This window comes from Schistocerca gregaria, chromosome 1, assembly GCF_023897955.1.
Source record: "Schistocerca gregaria isolate iqSchGreg1 chromosome 1, iqSchGreg1.2, whole genome shotgun sequence".
In the NCBI taxonomy this organism is placed as follows: domain Eukaryota; kingdom Metazoa; phylum Arthropoda; class Insecta; order Orthoptera; family Acrididae; genus Schistocerca; species Schistocerca gregaria.
In genome coordinates this window covers 124,399,485-124,418,060 of record NC_064920.1, presented here as the reverse complement: position 1 = coordinate 124,418,060, position 18,576 = coordinate 124,399,485, and positions in this window count along the sequence as shown.

Here is an 18,576-nt window from a genome sequence, read left to right as displayed (position 1 = left end):
GAGAAATATACGAGTATATATGGAGGATATGTGGTATAGATTGTTCTGCCACTGTTACATCGTACACAGTTCTATATGTATCTGGAGATTTAGAGTTGGATTCACTCTGTCTTTGAACTTTCTCAATAATTAACAGCTTGCACAGTTGTTTCTGTAATATGGTAACAATATATTTCCTCCACATTCAGAGTTTTCTGTCACACTTGTAAACTGACATAATAGGAATTAAGATGTTCAGCTTTGTTAGGGCTTTTCCCATTTTCATTTGTATACAAATATATGCCAGAATCGTATACATCATAAATGGTAATCCGTTTTGATACCGAGGTGTCCGGTACTTTAATCCATCCATGAACTTAGCAAATAATGAGCTATATTAGTCATATTTTATTAGGAATATTTTTTCATCTGGTTCAGTTATTTACTTTATTACTCGCAGTATGGAATTCTGTATATTAGCTACACTCTAGATAAATTCATGTTCACTCACAGAGAGACCACTCAGTGGTGGGTGTCATCACCTAATATGTGTCAATTTTAAGATGCTGCTAATGGCTTTGTAGGTCTCAGTGACCGTCACATATCCTCCATTGCATGTTTTGTGTCAGAGTACTGAAGTGTGTTTGGATGTTTGTTCGTGTTGTATAGAGACATTGTTTGTGAAAGTTCATCTTCTCTCTTCATGTTTGGCAATCTTCTTTCTTGATTCTTCATGTAATTTTAATTTTGGGGTTTTTAATTTTGTATTGTGTAAATACTGTGTAAGAGAGTTCTGTAGTGTAAATGCGTTGTGTTGTTGTGTCTGTGTCCAGTTGAGAAATTTGAAGTGTGTACGATGAATAGTATTAATGTTGTATTTCGGAGACATATTTCTTCATGTGCGGTTCTCTTCTCTCTTCATTCTTCATGTCATTTTTCTGAGTAGTGCTAATGTAAGTGGTTTTATGTGTGGAGTGTGAGTGGTGAATAGGTGTTGTATTGGAGTTATCCATAGAGAAATATACGAGTGTGTATGGAGGATATGTGGTATAGATTGTTCTGCCACTGTTACATCGTACACAGTTCTATATGTATCTGGAGATTTAGAGTTGGATTTACTCTGTCATTGAACCTTCCCAATAATTAACAGCTTGCACACTTGTTTCTGTAATATGGTTACAATATATTTCCTCCACATACAGAGTTTTCAGTCACACTTGTAAACTGACATAATAGGAATTAAGATGTTCAGCTTTATTAGGGCTTTTCCCATTTTCATTTGTATACAAATATATGCCAGAATTGTATACATGATGAATAGTAATCCATTACAATAACTAGGTGTCCGATACTTTAATCCATCCATGAAATTCGAATATAATGAGCTATATTGGTCATATTTTATTAGGATTATCTTTTCATCTGGTTCAGTTATTTACTTTATTACTCGCAGTATGGAATTCCGTATATTAGTTACACTCTAGATAAATTCGTGTTCACTCACAGAGAGACCACTCAGTGGTAGGTGTCATCACCTAATATGTGTTAATTTTAAGATGCTGCTAATGGCTTTGTAGGGCTCAGTGACCGTCACATATCCTCCATTGCATGTTTTGTGTCAGAGTACTGAAGTGTGTTTAGATGCTTGTTCGTGTTGTATAGAGACATTGTTTGTGAAAGTTCATCTTCTCTCTTCATGATTGGAAATCTTCTTTCTTGTTTCTTCATGTAATTTTATTTTTGGGGTTTTTAATTTTGTATTGTGTAAATACTGTGTAAGAGAGTTCTGTAGTGTGAATGCATTGTGTTGTTGTCAGTTGAGAAATTTGAAGTGTGTAGGTTGAATAGTATTAATGTTGTGTTTCGGAGACATATTTCTTCATGTGCGGTTCTCTTCTCTTTTCATTCTTCATGTCATTTTTCTGAGTAGAGCTAATGTAAGTGGTTTCATGTGTGGAGTGTGAGTGTTGAATAGGTGTTGTATTGCAGTTATCCTTAGAGAAATATACGAGTATGTATGGAGGATATGTGGTATAGATTGTTATGCCACTTTTACATCATATAGAGAGTTCTATATGCATCTGGTGATTTAGATTTGGATTTGTTCTGTCATTGAATTTTATCGATAATTAACAGCTTGCACATTTGCTTCTGGAAACATGATAACAATGTATTTCCTCCACATAGAGAGCTTACTGTCACACTTGCATACTGACATAAGAGGAATTCAGATTTTTAAGTTTATTAGGTTTTTTCCTATTTTCATTTGTATTCAAATATATGCCAGAATTGTATACATCATAAATGGTAATCCATTTCAATACCAAGGTGTCCGGTACTTTAATCCATCCATGAACTTAGCAAATAATGAGCTATATTAATCATATTTTATTCGGAATATTTTTTCATCTGGTTCAATTATTTACTTTATTACTCACAGTATGTAGTTCCGTATATCAGTTACACTCCAGTTCAATTCATGTTCACTCAGAGAGAGACCACTCAGTGGTAGGTGTCATCACCTAATATGTGTCAATTTTAAGATGCTGCTAATGGCTTTGTAGGTCTCAGTGACCATCACATATCCTCCATTCCATGTTTTGTGTCAGTGTACTGAAGTGTGTTTGGATACTTGTTTGTGTTGTATAGAGACATTGTGTGTGAAACTTCATCTTCTCTCTTCATGTTTGGCAATCTTCTTTCTTGATTCTTCAAGTAATTTTACTTTTGGGGTTTTTAATTTTGTATTGTGTAAATACTGTGTAAGAGAGTTCTGTAGTGTGAATGCGTTGTGTTGTGTCTGTGTCCAGTTGAGAAATTTGAAGTGTGTAGAATGAATAGTATTATTGTTGTATTTTGGAGACATATTACTTCATGTGCAGTTCTCTTCTCTCTTCATTCTTCATGTCATTTTTCTGAGTAGTGCTAATGTAAGTGATTTCATTTGTGGAGTGTGAGTGTTGAATAGGTGTTGTATTGCAGTTATCCGTAGAGAAATATACGAGTATATATGGAGGATATGTGGTATAGATTGTTCTGCCACTGTTACATTGTACACAGTTCTATATGTATCTGGAGATTTAGAGTTGGATTTACTCTGTCATTGAACTTTCTCGATAATTAACAGCTTGCACACTTGTTTCTGTAATATGGTAACAATATATTTCCTCCACATACAGAGTTTTCTGTCACACTTGTAAACTGACATAATAGGAATTAAGATGTTCAGCTTTATTAGGGCTTTTCCCATTTTCATTTGTATACAAATATATGCCAGAATTGTATACCTCATAAATCGTAATCCGTTTCGATACCGAGGTGTCCGGTACTTTAATCCATCCATGAACTTAGCAAATAATGAGCTATATTAGTCATATTTTATTAGGAATATTTTTTCATCTGGTTCAGTTATTTACTTTATTACTCGCAGTATGGAATTCCGTATATTAGCTACACTCTAGATAAATTCATGTTCACTCACAGAGAGACCACTCAGTGGTAGGTGTCATCACCTAATATGTGTCAATTTTAAGATGTAGCTAATGGCTTTGTAGGTCTCAGGGACCGTCACATATCCTCCATTGCATGTTTTGTGTAAGAGTACTGAAGTGTGTTTGGATGTTTGTACGTGTTGTATAGAGACATTGTTTGTGAAAGTTCATCTTCTCTCTTCATGTTTGGCAATCTTCTTTCTTGATTCTTCATGTAATTTTAATTTTGGGGTTTTTAATTTTGTATTGTGTAAATACTGTGTAAGAGAGTTCTGTAGTGTAAATGCGTTGTGTTGTTGTGTCTGTGTCCAGTTGAGAAATTTGAAGTGTGTAGGATGAATAGTATTAATGTTGTATTTCGGAGACATATTTCTTCATGTGCGGTTCTCTTCTCTCTTCATTCTTCATGTCATTTTTCTGAGTAGTGCTAATGTAAGTGGTTTTATGTGTGGAGTGTGAGTGGTGAATAGGTGTTGTATTGGAGTTATCCATAGAGAAATATACGAGTGTGTATGGAGGATATGTGGTATAGATTGTTCTGCCACTGTTACATCGTACACAGTTCTATATGTATCTGGAGATTTAGAGTTGGATTTACTCTGTCATTGAACCTTCCCAATAATTAACAGCTTGCACACTTGTTTCTGTAATATGGTTACAATATATTTCCTCCACATACAGAGTTTTCAGTCACACTTGTAAACTGACATAATAGGAATTAAGATGTTCAGCTTTATTAGGGCTTTTCCCATTTTCATTTGTATACAAATATATGCCAGAATTGTATACATGATGAATAGTAATCCATTACAATAACTAGGTGTCCGATACTTTAATCCATCCATGAAATTCGAATATAATGAGCTATATTGGTCATATTTTATTAGGATTATCTTTTCATCTTTTTCAGTTATTTACTTTATTACTCGCAGTATGGAATTCCGTATATTAGTTACACTCTAGATAAATTCGTGTTCACTCACAGAGAGACCACTCAGTGGTAGGTGTCATCACCTAATATGTGTTAATTTTAAGATGCTGCTAATGGCTTTGTAGGGCTCAGTGACCGTCACATATCCTCCATTGCATGTTTTGTGTCAGAGTACTGAAGTGTGTTTAGATGCTTGTTCGTGTTGTATAGAGACATTGTTTGTGAAAGTTCATCTTCTCTCTTCATGATTGGAAATCTTCTTTCTTGTTTCTTCATGTAATTTTATTTTTGGGGTTTTTAATTTTGTATTGTGTAAATACTGTGTAAGAGAGTTCTGTAGTGTGAATGCATTGTGTTGTTGTCAGTTGAGAAATTTGAAGTGTGTAGGTTGAATAGTATTAATGTTGTGTTTCGGAGACATATTTCTTCATGTGCGGTTCTCTTCTCTTTTCATTCTTCATGTCATTTTTCTGAGTAGAGCTAATGTAAGTGGTTTCATGTGTGGAGTGTGAGTGTTGAATAGGTGTTGTATTGCAGTTATCCTTAGAGAAATATACGAGTATGTATGGAGGATATGTGGTATAGATTGTTATGCCACTTTTACATCATATAGAGAGTTCTATATGCATCTGGTGATTTAGATTTGGATTTGTTCTGTCATTGAATTTTATCGATAATTAACAGCTTGCACATTTGCTTCTGGAAACATGATAACAATGTATTTCCTCCACATAGAGAGCTTACTGTCACACTTGCATACTGACATAAGAGGAATTCAGATTTTTAAGTTTATTAGGTTTTTTCCTATTTTCATTTGTATTCAAATATATGCCAGAATTGTATACATCATAAATGGTAATCCATTTCAATACCAAGGTGTCCGGTACTTTAATCCATCCATGAACTTAGCAAATAATGAGCTATATTAATCATATTTTATTCGGAATATTTTTTCATCTGGTTCAATTATTTACTTTATTACTCACAGTATGTAGTTCCGTATATCAGTTACACTCCAGTTCAATTCATGTTCACTCAGAGAGAGACCACTCAGTGGTAGGTGTCATCACCTAATATGTGTCAATTTTAAGATGCTGCTAATGGCTTTGTAGGTCTCAGTGACCATCACATATCCTCCATTCCATGTTTTGTGTCAGTGTACTGAAGTGTGTTTGGATACTTGTTTGTGTTGTATAGAGACATTGTGTGTGAAACTTCATCTTCTCTCTTCATGTTTGGCAATCTTCTTTCTTGATTCTTCAAGTAATTTTACTTTTGGGGTTTTTAATTTTGTATTGTGTAAATACTGTGTAAGAGAGTTCTGTAGTGTGAATGCGTTGTGTTGTGTCTGTGTCCAGTTGAGAAATTTGAAGTGTGTAGAATGAATAGTATTATTGTTGTATTTTGGAGACATATTACTTCATGTGCAGTTCTCTTCTCTCTTCATTCTTCATGTCATTTTTCTGAGTAGTGCTAATGTAAGTGATTTCATTTGTGGAGTGTGAGTGTTGAATAGGTGTTGTATTGCAGTTATCCGTAGAGAAATATACGAGTATATATGGAGGATATGTGGTATAGATTGCTCTGCCACTGTTACATTGTACACAGTTCTATATGTATCTGGAGATTTAGAGTTGGATTTACTCTGTCATTGAACTTTCTCGATAATTAACAGCTTGCACACTTGTTTCTGTAATATGGTAACAATATATTTCCTCCACATACAGAGTTTTCTGTCACACTTGTAAACTGACATAATAGGAATTAAGATGTTCAGCTTTATTAGGGCTTTTCCCATTTTCATTTGTATACAAATATATGCCAGAATTGTATACATGATAAATAGTAATCCATTACAATACCGAGGTGTCCGATACTTTAATCCATCCATGAAATTCGAATATAATGAGCTATATTAGTCATATTTTATTAGGAATATCTTTTCATCTGGTTCAGTTATTTACTTTATTACTCGCAGTATGGATTTCCGTATATTAGCTACACTCTAGATAAATTCATGTTCACTCACAGAGAGACCACTCAGTGGTAGGTGTCATCACCTAATATGTGTCAATTTTAAGATGTAGCTAATGGCTTTGTAGGTCTCAGGGACCGTCACATATCCTCCATTGCATGTTTTGTGTAAGAGTACTGAAGTGTGTTTGGATGTTTGTACGTGTTGTATAGAGACATTGTTTGTGAAAGTTCATCTTCTCTCTTCATGTTTGGCAATCTTCTTTCTTGATTCTTCAAGTAATTTTAATTTTGGGGTTTTTAATTTTGTATTGTGTAAATACTGTGTGAGAGAGTTCTGTAGTGTGAATGTGTTGTGTTGTGTCTGTGTCCAGTTGAGAAATTTGAAGTGTGTGGGATGAATAGTATTATTGTTGTATGTTGGAGACATATTACTTCATGTGCAGTTCTCTTCTCTCTTCATTCTTCATGTCATTTTTCTGAGTAGAGCTAATGTAAGTGGTTTCATGTGTGGAGTGTGAGTGTTGAATAGGTGTTGTATTGCAGTTATCCGTAGAGAAATATACGAGTATATATGGAGGATATGTGGTATAGATTGTTCTGCCACTGTTACATCGTACACAGTTCTATATGTATCTGGAGATTTAGAGTTTAATTCACACTGTCTTTGAACTTTCTCAATAATTAACAGCTTGCACAGTTGTTTCTGTAATATGGTAACAATATATTTCCTCCACATTCAGAGTTTTCTGTCACACTTGTAAACTGACATAATAGGAATTAAGATGTTCAGCTTTATTAGGGCTTTTCCCATTTTCATTTGTATACAAATATATGCCAGAATCGTATACATCATAAATGGTAATCCGTTTCGATACCGAGGTGTCCGGTACTTTAATCCATCCATGAACTTAGCAAATAATGAGCTATATTAGTCATATTTTATTAGGAATATTTTTTCATCTGGTTCAGTTATTTACTTTATTACTCGCAGTATGGAATTCTGTATATTAGCTACACTCTAGATAAATTCGTGTTCACTCACAGAGAGACCACTCAGTGGTGGGTGTCATCACCTAATATGTGTCAATTTTAAGATGCTGCTAATGGCTTTGTAGGTCTCAGTGACCGTCACATATCCTCCATTGCATGTTTTGTGTCAGAGTACTGAAGTGTGTTTGGATGTTTGTTCGTGTTGTATAGAGACATTGTTTGTGAAAGTTCATCTTCTCTCTTCATGTTTGGCAATCTTCTTTCTTGATTCTTCATGTAATTTTAATTTTGGGGTTTTTAATTTTGTATTGTGTAAATACTATGTAAGAGAGTTCTGTAGTGTAAATGCGTTGTGTTGTTGTGTCTGTGTCCAGTTGAGAAATTTGAAGTGTGTAGGATGAATAGTATTAATGTTGTATTTCGGAGACATATTTCTTCATGTGCGGTTCTCTTCTCTCTTCATTCTTCATGTCATTTTTCTGAGTAGTGCTAATGTAAGTGGTTTTATGTGTGGAGTGTGAGTGGTGAATAGGTGTTGTATTGGAGTTATCCATAGAGAAATATACGAGTGTGTATGGAGGATATGTGGTATAGATTGTTCTGCCACTGTTACATCGTACACAGTTCTACATGTATCTGGAGATTTAGAGTTGGATTTACTCTGTCATTGAACCTTCCCAATAATTAACAGCTTGCACACTTGTTTCTGTAATATGGTTACAATATATTTCCTCCACATACAGAGTTTTCAGTCACACTTGTAAACTGACATAATAGGAATTAAGATGTTCAGCTTTATTAGGGCTTTTCCCATTTTCATTTGTATACAAATATATGCCAGAATTGTATACATGATAAATAGTAATCCATTACAATAACTAGGTGTCCGATACTTTAATCCATCCATGAAATTCGAATATAATGAGCTATATTGGTCATATTTTATTAGGATTATCTTTTCATCTGGTTCAGTTATTTACTTTATTACTCGCAGTATGGAATTCCGTATATTAGTTACACTCTAGATAAATTCGTGTTCACTCACAGAGAGACCACTCAGTGGTAGGTGTCATCACCTAATATGTGTTAATTTTAAGATGCTGCTAATGGCTTTGTAGGGCTCAGTGACCGTCACATATCCTCCATTGCATGTTTTGTGTCAGAGTACTGAAGTGTGTTTAGATGCTTGTTCGTGTTGTATAGAGACATTGTTTGTGAAAGTTCATCTTCTCTCTTCATGATTGGAAATCTTCTTTCTTGTTTCTTCATGTAATTTTATTTTTGGGGTTTTTAATTTTGTATTGTGTAAATACTGTGTAAGAGAGTTCTGTAGTGTGAATGCATTGTGTTGTTGTCAGTTGAGAAATTTGAAGTGTGTAGGTTGAATAGTATTAATGTTGTATTTCGGAGACATATTTCTTCATGTGCGGTTCTCTTCTCTTTTCATTCTTCATGTCATTTTTCTGAGTAGAGCTAATGTAAGTGGTTTCATGTGTGGAGTGTGAGTGTTGAATAGGTGTTGTATTGCAGTTATCCTTAGAGAAATATACGAGTATGTATGGAGGATATGTGGTATAGATTGTTATGCCACTTTTACATCATATAGAGAGTTCTATATGCATCTGGTGATTTAGATTTGGATTTGTTCTGTCATTGAATTTTATCGATAATTAACAGCTTGCACATTTGCTTCTGGAAACATGATAACAATGTATTTCCTCCACATAGAGAGCTTACTGTCACACTTGCATACTGACATAAGAGGAATTCAGATTTTTAAGTTTATTAGGTTTTTTCCTATTTTCATTTGTATTCAAATATATGCCAGAATTGTATACATCATAAATGGTAATCCATTTCAATACCAAGGTGTCCGGTACTTTAATCCATCCCTGAACTCAGCAAATAATGAGCTATATTAATCATATTTTATTCGGAATATTTTTTCATCTGGTTCAATTATTTACTTTATTACTCACAGTATGTAGTTCCGTTTATCAGTTACACTCCAGTTCAATTCATGTTCACTCAGAGAGAGACCACTCAGTGGTAGGTGTCATCACCTAATATGTGTCAATTTTAAGATGCTGCTAATGGCTTTGTAGGTCTCTGTGACCATCACATATCCTCCATTCCATGTTTTGTGTCAGTGTACTGAAGTGTGTTTGGATACTTGTTTGTGTTGTATAGAGACATTGTGTGTGAAACTTCATCTTCTCTCTTCATGTTTGGCAATCTTCTTTCTTGATTCTTCAAGTAATTTTACTTTTGGGGTTTTTAATTTTGTATTGTGTAAATACTGTGTAAGAGAGTTCTGTAGTGTGAATGCGTTGTGTTGTGTCTGTGTCCAGTTGAGAAATTTGAAGTGTGTAGAATGAATAGTATTATTGTTGTATTTTGGAGACATATTACTTCATGTGCAGTTCTCTTCTCTCTTCATTCTTCATGTCATTTTTCTGAGTAGTGCTAATGTAAGTGATTTCATTTGTGGAGTGTGAGTGTTGAATAGGTGTTGTATTGCAGTTATCCGTAGAGAAATATACGAGTATATATGGAGGATATGTGGTATAGATTGTTCTGCCACTGTTACATTGTACACAGTTCTATATGTATCTGGAGATTTAGAGTTGGATTTACTCTGTCATTGAACTTTCTCGATAATTAACAGCTTGCACACTTGTTTCTGTAATATGGTAACAATATATTTCCTCCACATACAGAGTTTTCTGTCACACTTGTAAACTGACATAATAGGAATTAAGATGTTCAGCTTTATTAGGGCTTTTCCCATTTTCATTTGTATACAAATATATGCCAGAATTGTATACCTCATAAATCGTAATCCGTTTCGATACCGAGGTGTCCGGTACTTTAATCCATCCATGAACTTAGCAAATAATGAGCTATATTAGTCATATTTTATTAGGAATATTTTTTCATCTGGTTCAGTTATTTACTTTATTACTCGCAGTATGGAATTCCGTATATTAGCTACACTCTAGATAAATTCATGTTCACTCACAGAGAGACCACTCAGTGGTAGGTGTCATCACCTAATATGTGTCAATTTTAAGATGTAGCTAATGGCTTTGTAGGTCTCAGGGACCGTCACATATCCTCCATTGCATGTTTTGTGTAAGAGTACTGAAGTGTGTTTGGATGTTTGTACGTGTTGTATAGAGACATTGTTTGTGAAAGTTCATCTTCTCTCTTCATGTTTGGCAATCTTCTTTCTTGATTCTTCAAGTAATTTTAATTTTGGGGTTTTTAATTTTGTATTGTGTAAATACTGTGTGAGAGAGTTCTGTAGTGTGAATGTGTTGTGTTGTGTCTGTGTCCAGTTGAGAAATTTGAAGTGTGTGGGATGAATTGTATTATTGTTGTATGTTGGAGACATATTACTTCATGTGCAGTTCTCTTCTCTCTTCATTCTTCATGTCATTTTTCTGAGTAGAGCTAATGTAAGTGGTTTCATGTGTGGAGTGTGAGTGTTGAATAGGTGTTGTATTGCAGTTATCCGTAGAGAAATATACGAGTATATATGGAGGATATGTGGTATAGATTGTTCTGCCACTGTTACATCGTACACAGTTCTATATGTATCTGGAGATTTAGAGTTGGATTCACTCTGTCTTTGAACTTTCTCAATAATTAACAGCTTGCACAGTTGTTTCTGTAATATGGTAACAATATATTTCCTCCACATTCAGAGTTTTCTGTCACACTTGTAAACTGACATAATAGGAATTAAGATGTTCAGCTTTATTAGGGCTTTTCCCATTTTCATTTGTATACAAATATATGCCAGAATCGTATACATCATAAATGGTAATCCGTTTCGATACCGAGGTGTCCGGTACTTTAATCCATCCATGAACTTAGCAAATAATGAGCTATATTAGTCATATTTTATTAGGAATATTTTTTCATCTGGTTCAGTTATTTACTTTATTACTCGCAGTATGGAATTCTGTATATTAGCTACACTCTAGATAAATTCATGTTCACTCACAGAGAGACCACTCAGTGGTGGGTGTCATCACCTAATATGTGTCAATTTTAAGATGCTGCTAATGGCTTTGTAGGTCTCAGTGACCGTCACATATCCTCCATTGCATGTTTTGTGTCAGAGTACTGAAGTGTGTTTGGATGTTTGTACGTGTTGTATAGAGACATTGTTTGTGAAAGTTCATCTTCTCTCTTCATGTTTGGCAATCTTCTTTCTTGATTCTTCATGTAATTTTAATTTTGGGGTTTTTAATTTTGTATTGTGTAAATACTATGTAAGAGAGTTCTGTGGTGTAAATGCGTTGTGTTGTTGTGTCTGTGTCCAGTTGAGAAATTTGAAGTGTGTAGGATGAATAGTATTAATGTTGTATTTCGGAGACATATTTCTTCATGTGCGGTTCTCTTCTCTCTTCATTCTTCATGTCATTTTTCTGAGTAGTGCTAATGTAAGTGGTTTTATGTGTGGAGTGTGAGTGGTGAATAGGTGTTGTATTGGAGTTATCCATAGAGAAATATACGAGTGTGTATGGAGGATATGTGGTATAGATTGTTCTGCCACTGTTACATCGTACACAGTTCTATATGTATCTGGAGATTTAGAGTTGGATTTACTCTGTCATTGAACCTTCCCAATAATTAACAGCTTGCACACTTGTTTCTGTAATATGGTTACAATATATTTCCTCCACATACAGAGTTTTCAGTCACACTTGTAAATTGACATAATAGGAATTAAGATGTTCAGCTTTATTAGGGCTTTTCCCATTTTCATTTGTATACAAATATATGCCAGAATTGTATACATGATAAATAGTAATCCATTACAATACCGAGGTGTCCGATACTTTAATCCATCCATGAAATTCGAATATAATGAGCTATATTGGTCATATTTTATTAGGATTATCTTTTCATCTGGTTCAGTTATTTACTTTATTACTCGCAGTATGGAATTCCGTATATTAGTTACACTCTAGATAAATTCGTGTTCACTCACAGAGAGACCACTCAGTGGTAGGTGTCATCACCTAATATGTGTTAATTTTAAGATGCTGCTAATGGCTTTGTAGGGCTCAGTGACCGTCACATATCCTCCATTGCATGTTTTGTGTCAGAGTACTGAAGTGTGTTTAGATGCTTGTTCGTGTTGTATAGAGACATTGTTTGTGAAAGTTCATCTTCTCTCTTCATGATTGGAAATCTTCTTTCTTGTTTCTTCATGTAATTTTATTTTTGGGGTTTTTAATTTTGTATTGTGTAAATACTGTGTAGGAGAGTTCTGTAGTGTGAATGCATTGTGTTGTTGTCAGTTGAGAAATTTGAAGTGTGTAGGTTGAATAGTATTAATGTTGTATTTCGGAGACATATTTCTTCATGTGCGGTTCTCTTCTCTTTTCATTCTTCATGTCATTTTTCTGAGTAGAGCTAATGTAAGTGGTTTCATGTGTGGAGTGTGAGTGTTGAATAGGTGTTGTATTGCAGTTATCCTTAGAGAAATATACGAGTATGTATGGAGGATATGTGGTATAGATTGTTATGCCACTTTTACATCATATAGAGAGTTCTATATGCATCTGGTGATTTAGATTTGGATTTGTTCTGTCATTGAATTTTATCGATAATTAACAGCTTGCACATTTGCTTCTGGAAACATGATAACAATGTATTTCCTCCACATAGAGAGCTTACTGTCACACTTGCATACTGACATAAGAGGAATTCAGATTTTTAAGTTTATTAGGTTTTTTCCTATTTTCATTTGTATTCAAATATATGCCAGAATTGTATACATCATAAATGGTAATCCATTTCAATACCAAGGTGTCCGGTACTTTAATCCATCCCTGAACTCAGCAAATAATGAGCTATATTAATCATATTTTATTCGGAATATTTTTTCATCTGGTTCAATTATTTACTTTATTACTCACAGTATGTAGTTCCGTATATCAGTTACACTCCAGTTCAATTCATGTTCACTCAGAGAGAGACCACTCAGTGGTAGGTGTCATCACCTAATATGTGTCAATTTTAAGATGCTGCTAATGGCTTTGTAGGTCTCAGTGACCATCACATATCCTCCATTCCATGTTTTGTGTCAGTGTACTGAAGTGTGTTTGGATAACTGTTTGTGTTGTATAGAGACATTGTTTGTTAAACTTCATCTTCTCTCTTCATGTATGGCAATCTTCTTTCTTGATTCTTCAAGTAATTTTACTTTTGGGGTTTTTAATTTTGTATTGTGTAAATACTGTGTAAGAGAGTTCTGTAGTGTGAATGCGTTGTGTTGTGTCTGTGTCCAGTTGAGAAATTTGAAGTGTGTAGGATGAATAGTATTAATGTTGTATTTCGGAGACATATTTCTTCATGTGCGGTTCTCTTCTCTCTTCATTCTTCATGTCATTTTTCTGAGAAGTGCTAATGTGAGTGGTTTCATGTGTGGAGTGTGAGTGTTGAATAGGTGTTGTATTGCAGTTATCCGTAGAGAAATATACGAGTATGTATGGAGGATATGTGGTATAGATTGTTCTGCCACTGTTACGTCGTACACAGTTCTATATGTATCTGGAGATTTAGAGTTGGATTTACTCTGTCATTGAACTTTCTCGATAATTAAGAGCTTGCACACTTGTTTCTGTAATATGGTAACAATATATTTCCTCCACAAACAGAGTTTTCTGTCACACTTGTAAACTGACATAATAGGAATTAAGATGTTCAGCTTTATTAGGGCTTTTCCCATTTTCATTTGTATACAAATATTTGCCAGAATTGTATACATCATATATGGTAATCCGTTTCGTAACCGAGGTGTCCGGTACTTTAATCCATCAATGAACTTGGCAAATAATGAGCTATATTAGTCATATTTTATTAGGAATATTTTTTCATCTGGTTCAGTTATTTACTTTATTACTCGCAGTATGGAATTCCGTATATTAGCTACACTCTAGATAAATTCATGTTCACTCCCAGAGAGACCATTCAGTGGTAGGTGTCATCACCTAATATGTGTCAATTTTAAGATGTAGCTAATGGCTTTGTAGGTCTCAGTGACCGTCACATATCCTCCATTCCATGTTTTGTGTCAGTGTACTGAAGTGTGTTTGGATACTTGTTTGTGTTGTATAGCGACATTGTTTGTGAATGTTCATCTTCTCTCTTCATGTTTGGAATCTTCATTCTTGATTGTTCATGTAAATTTATTTTTTTGGTTTTTAATTTTGTATTGTGTAAATACTGTGTAAGAGAGTTCTGTAGTGTGAATGCATTGTGTTGTTGTGTCTGTGACCAGTTGAGAAATTTGAAGTGTGTAGGATGAATAGTATTAATGTTGTATTTCGGAGACATATTTCTTCATGTGCGGTTCTCTTCTCTTTTCATTCTTCATGTCATTTTTCTGAGTAGAGCTAATGTAAGTGGTTTCATGTGTGGAGTGTGAGTGTTGAATAGGTGTTGTATTGCAGTTATCCTTAGAGAAATATACGAGTATGTATGGAGGATATGTGGTATAGATTGTTATGCCACTCTTACATCGTATAGAGAGTTCTATATGCATCTGGTGATTTAGATTTGGATTTACTCTGTCATTGAACTTTCTCAATAATTAACAGCTTGCACACTTGTTTCTGTAATATGGTTACAATATATTTCCTCCACATACAGAGTTTTCAGTCACACTTGTAAACTGACATAATAGGAATTTAGATGATCAGCTTTATTAGGGCTTTTCCCATTTTCATTTGTATACAAATATATGCCAGAATTGTATACATCATAAATGGTAATCCATTTCAATACCAAGGTGTCCGGTACTTTAATCCATCCATGAACTTAGCAAATAATGAGCTATATTAATCATATTTTATTCGGAATATTTTTTCATCTGGTTCAATTATTTACTTTATTACTCACAGTATGTAGTTCCGTATATCAGTTACACTCCAGTTCAATTCATGTTCACTCAGAGAGAGACCACTCAGTGGTAGGTGTCATCACCTAATATGTGTCAATTTTAAGATGCTGCTAATGGCTTTGTAGGTCTCAGTGACCATCACATATCCTCCATTCCATGTTTTGTGTCGGTGTACTGAAGTGTGTTTGGATACTTGTTTGTGTTGTATAGAGACATTGTGTGTGAAACTTCATCTTCTCTCTTCATGTTTGGCAATCTTCTTTCTTGATTCTTCAAGTAATTTTACTTTTGGGGTTTTTAATTTTGTATTGTGTAAATACTGTGTAAGAGAGTTCTGTAGTGTGAATGCGTTGTGTTGTGTCTGTGTCCAGTTGAGAAATTTGAAGTGTGTAGAATGAATAGTATTATTGTTGTATTTTGGAGACATATTTCTTCATGTGCGGTTCTCTTCTCTCTTCATTCTTCATGTCATTTTTCTGAGTAGTGCTAATGTAAGTGGTTTCATGTGTGGAGTGTGAGTGTTGAATAGGTGTTGTATTGCAGTTATCCGTAGAGAAATATACGAGTATATATGGAGGATATGTGGTATAGATTGTTCTGCCACTGTTACATCGTACTCAGTTCTATATGTATCTGTAGATTTAGAGTTGGATTTACTCTGTCATTGAACTTTCTCGATAATTAACAGCTTGCACACTTGTTTCTGTGATATGGTAACAATATATTTCCTCCACATACAGAGTTTTCAGTCACACTTGTAAACTGACATAATAGGAATTAAGATGTTCAGCTTTATTAGCGCTTTTCCCTTTTTCATTTGTATACAAATATATGCGAGAATCGTATACATCATAAATGGTAATCCGTTTCGATACCGAGGTGTCCGGTACTTTAATCCATCCATGAACTTAGCAAATAATGAGCTATATTAGTCATATTTTATTAGGAATATTTTTTCATCTGGTTCAGTTATTTACTTTATTACTCGCAGTTTGGAATTCTGTATATTAGCTACACTCTAGATAAATTCATGTTCACTCACAGAGAGACCACTCAGTGGTGGGTGTCATCACCTAATATGTGTCAATTTTAAGATGCTGCTAATGGCTTTGTAGGTCTCAGTGACCGTCACATATCCTCCATTGCATGTTTTGTGTCAGAGTACTGAAGTGTGTTTGGATGTTTGTTCGTGTTGTATAGAGACATTGTTTGTGAAAGTTCATCTTCTCTCTTCATGTTTGGCAATCTTCTTTCTTGATTCTTCATGTAATTTTAATTTTGGGGTTTTTAATTTTGTATTGTGTAAATACTGTGTAAGAGAGTTCTGTAGTGTAAATGCGTTGTGTTGTTGTGTCTGTGTCCAGTTGAGAAATTTGAAGTGTGTAGGATGAATAGTATTAATGTTGTATTTCGGAGACATATTTCTTCATGTGCGGTTCTCTTCTCTCTTCATTCTTCATGTCATTTTTCTGAGTAGTGCTAATATAAGTGGTTTTATGTGTGGAGTGTGAGTGGTGAATAGGTGTTGTATTGGAGTTATCCATAGAGAAATATACGAGTGTGTATGGAGGATATGTGGTATAGATTGTTCTGCCACTGTTACATCGTACACAGTTCTATATGTATCTGGAGATTTAGAGTTGGATTTACTCTGTCATTGAACCTTCCCAATAATTAACAGCTTGCACACTTGTTTCTGTAATATGGTTACAATATATTTCCTCCACATACAGAGTTTTCAGTCACACTTGTAAACTGACATAATAGGAATTAAGATGTTCAGCTTTATTAGGGCTTTTCCCATTTTCATTTGTATACAAATATATGCCAGAATTGTATACATGATAAATAGTAATCCATTACAATACCGAGGTGTCCGATACTTTAATCCATCCATGAAATTCGAATATAATGAGCTATATTGGTCATATTTTATTAGGATTATCTTTTCATCTGGTTCAGTTATTTACTTTATTACTCGCAGTATGGAATTCCGTATATTAGTTACACTCTAGATAAATTCGTGTTCACTCACAGAGAGACCACTCAGTGGTAGGTGTCATCACCTAATATGTGTTAATTTTAAGATGCTGCTAATGGCTTTGTAGGGCTCAGTGACCGTCACATATCCTCCATTGCATGTTTTGTGTCAGAGTACTGAAGTGTGTTTAGATGCTTGTTCGTGTTGTATAGAGACATTGTTTGTGAAAGTTCATCTTCTCTCTTCATGATTGGAAATCTTCTTTCTTGTTTCTTCATGTAATTTTATTTTTGGGGTTTTTAATTTTGTATTGTGTAAATACTGTGTAAGAGAGTTCTGTAGTGTGAATGCATTGTGTTGTTGTCAGTTGAGAAATTTGAAGTGTGTAGGTTGAATAGTATTAATGTTGTATTTCGGAGACATATTTCTCCATGTGCGGTTCTCTACTCTTTTCATTCTTCATGTCATATTTCTGAGTAGAGCTAATGTAAGTGGTTTCATGTGTGGAGTGTGAGTGTTGAATAGGTGTTGTATTGCAGTTATCCTTAGAGAAATATACGAGTATGTATGGAGGATATGTGGTATAGATTGTTATGCCACTTTTACATCATATAGAGAGTTCTATATGCATCTGGTGATTTAGATTTGGATTTGTTCTGTCATTGAATTTTATCGATAATTAACAGCTTGCACATTTGCTTCTGGAAACATGATAGCAATGTATTTCCTCCACATAGAGAGCTTACTGTCACACTTGCATACTGACATAAGAGGAATTCAGATTTTTAAGTTTATTAGGTTTTTTCCTATTTTCATTTGTATTCAAATATATGCCAGAATTGTATACATCATAAATGGTAATCCATTTCAATACCAAGGTGTCCGGTACTTTAATCCATCCATGAACTCAGCAAATAATGAGCTATATTAATCATATTTTATTCGGAATATTTTTTCATCTGGTTCAATTATTTACTTTATTACTCACAGTATGTAGTTCCGTATATCAGTTACACTCCAGTTCAATTCATGTTCACTCAGAGAGAGACCACTCAGTGGTAGGTGTCATCACCTAATATGTGTCAATTTTAAGATGCTGCTAATGGCTTTGTAGGTCTCAGTGACCATCACATATCCTCCATTCCATGTTTTGTGTCAGTGTACTGAAGTGTGTTTGGATACTTGTTTGTGTTGTATAGAGACATTGTTTGTGAATGTTCATCTTCTCTCTTCATGTTTGGAATCTTCATTCTTGATTGTTCACATAAATTTATTTTTTTGGTTTTTAATTTTGTATTGTGTA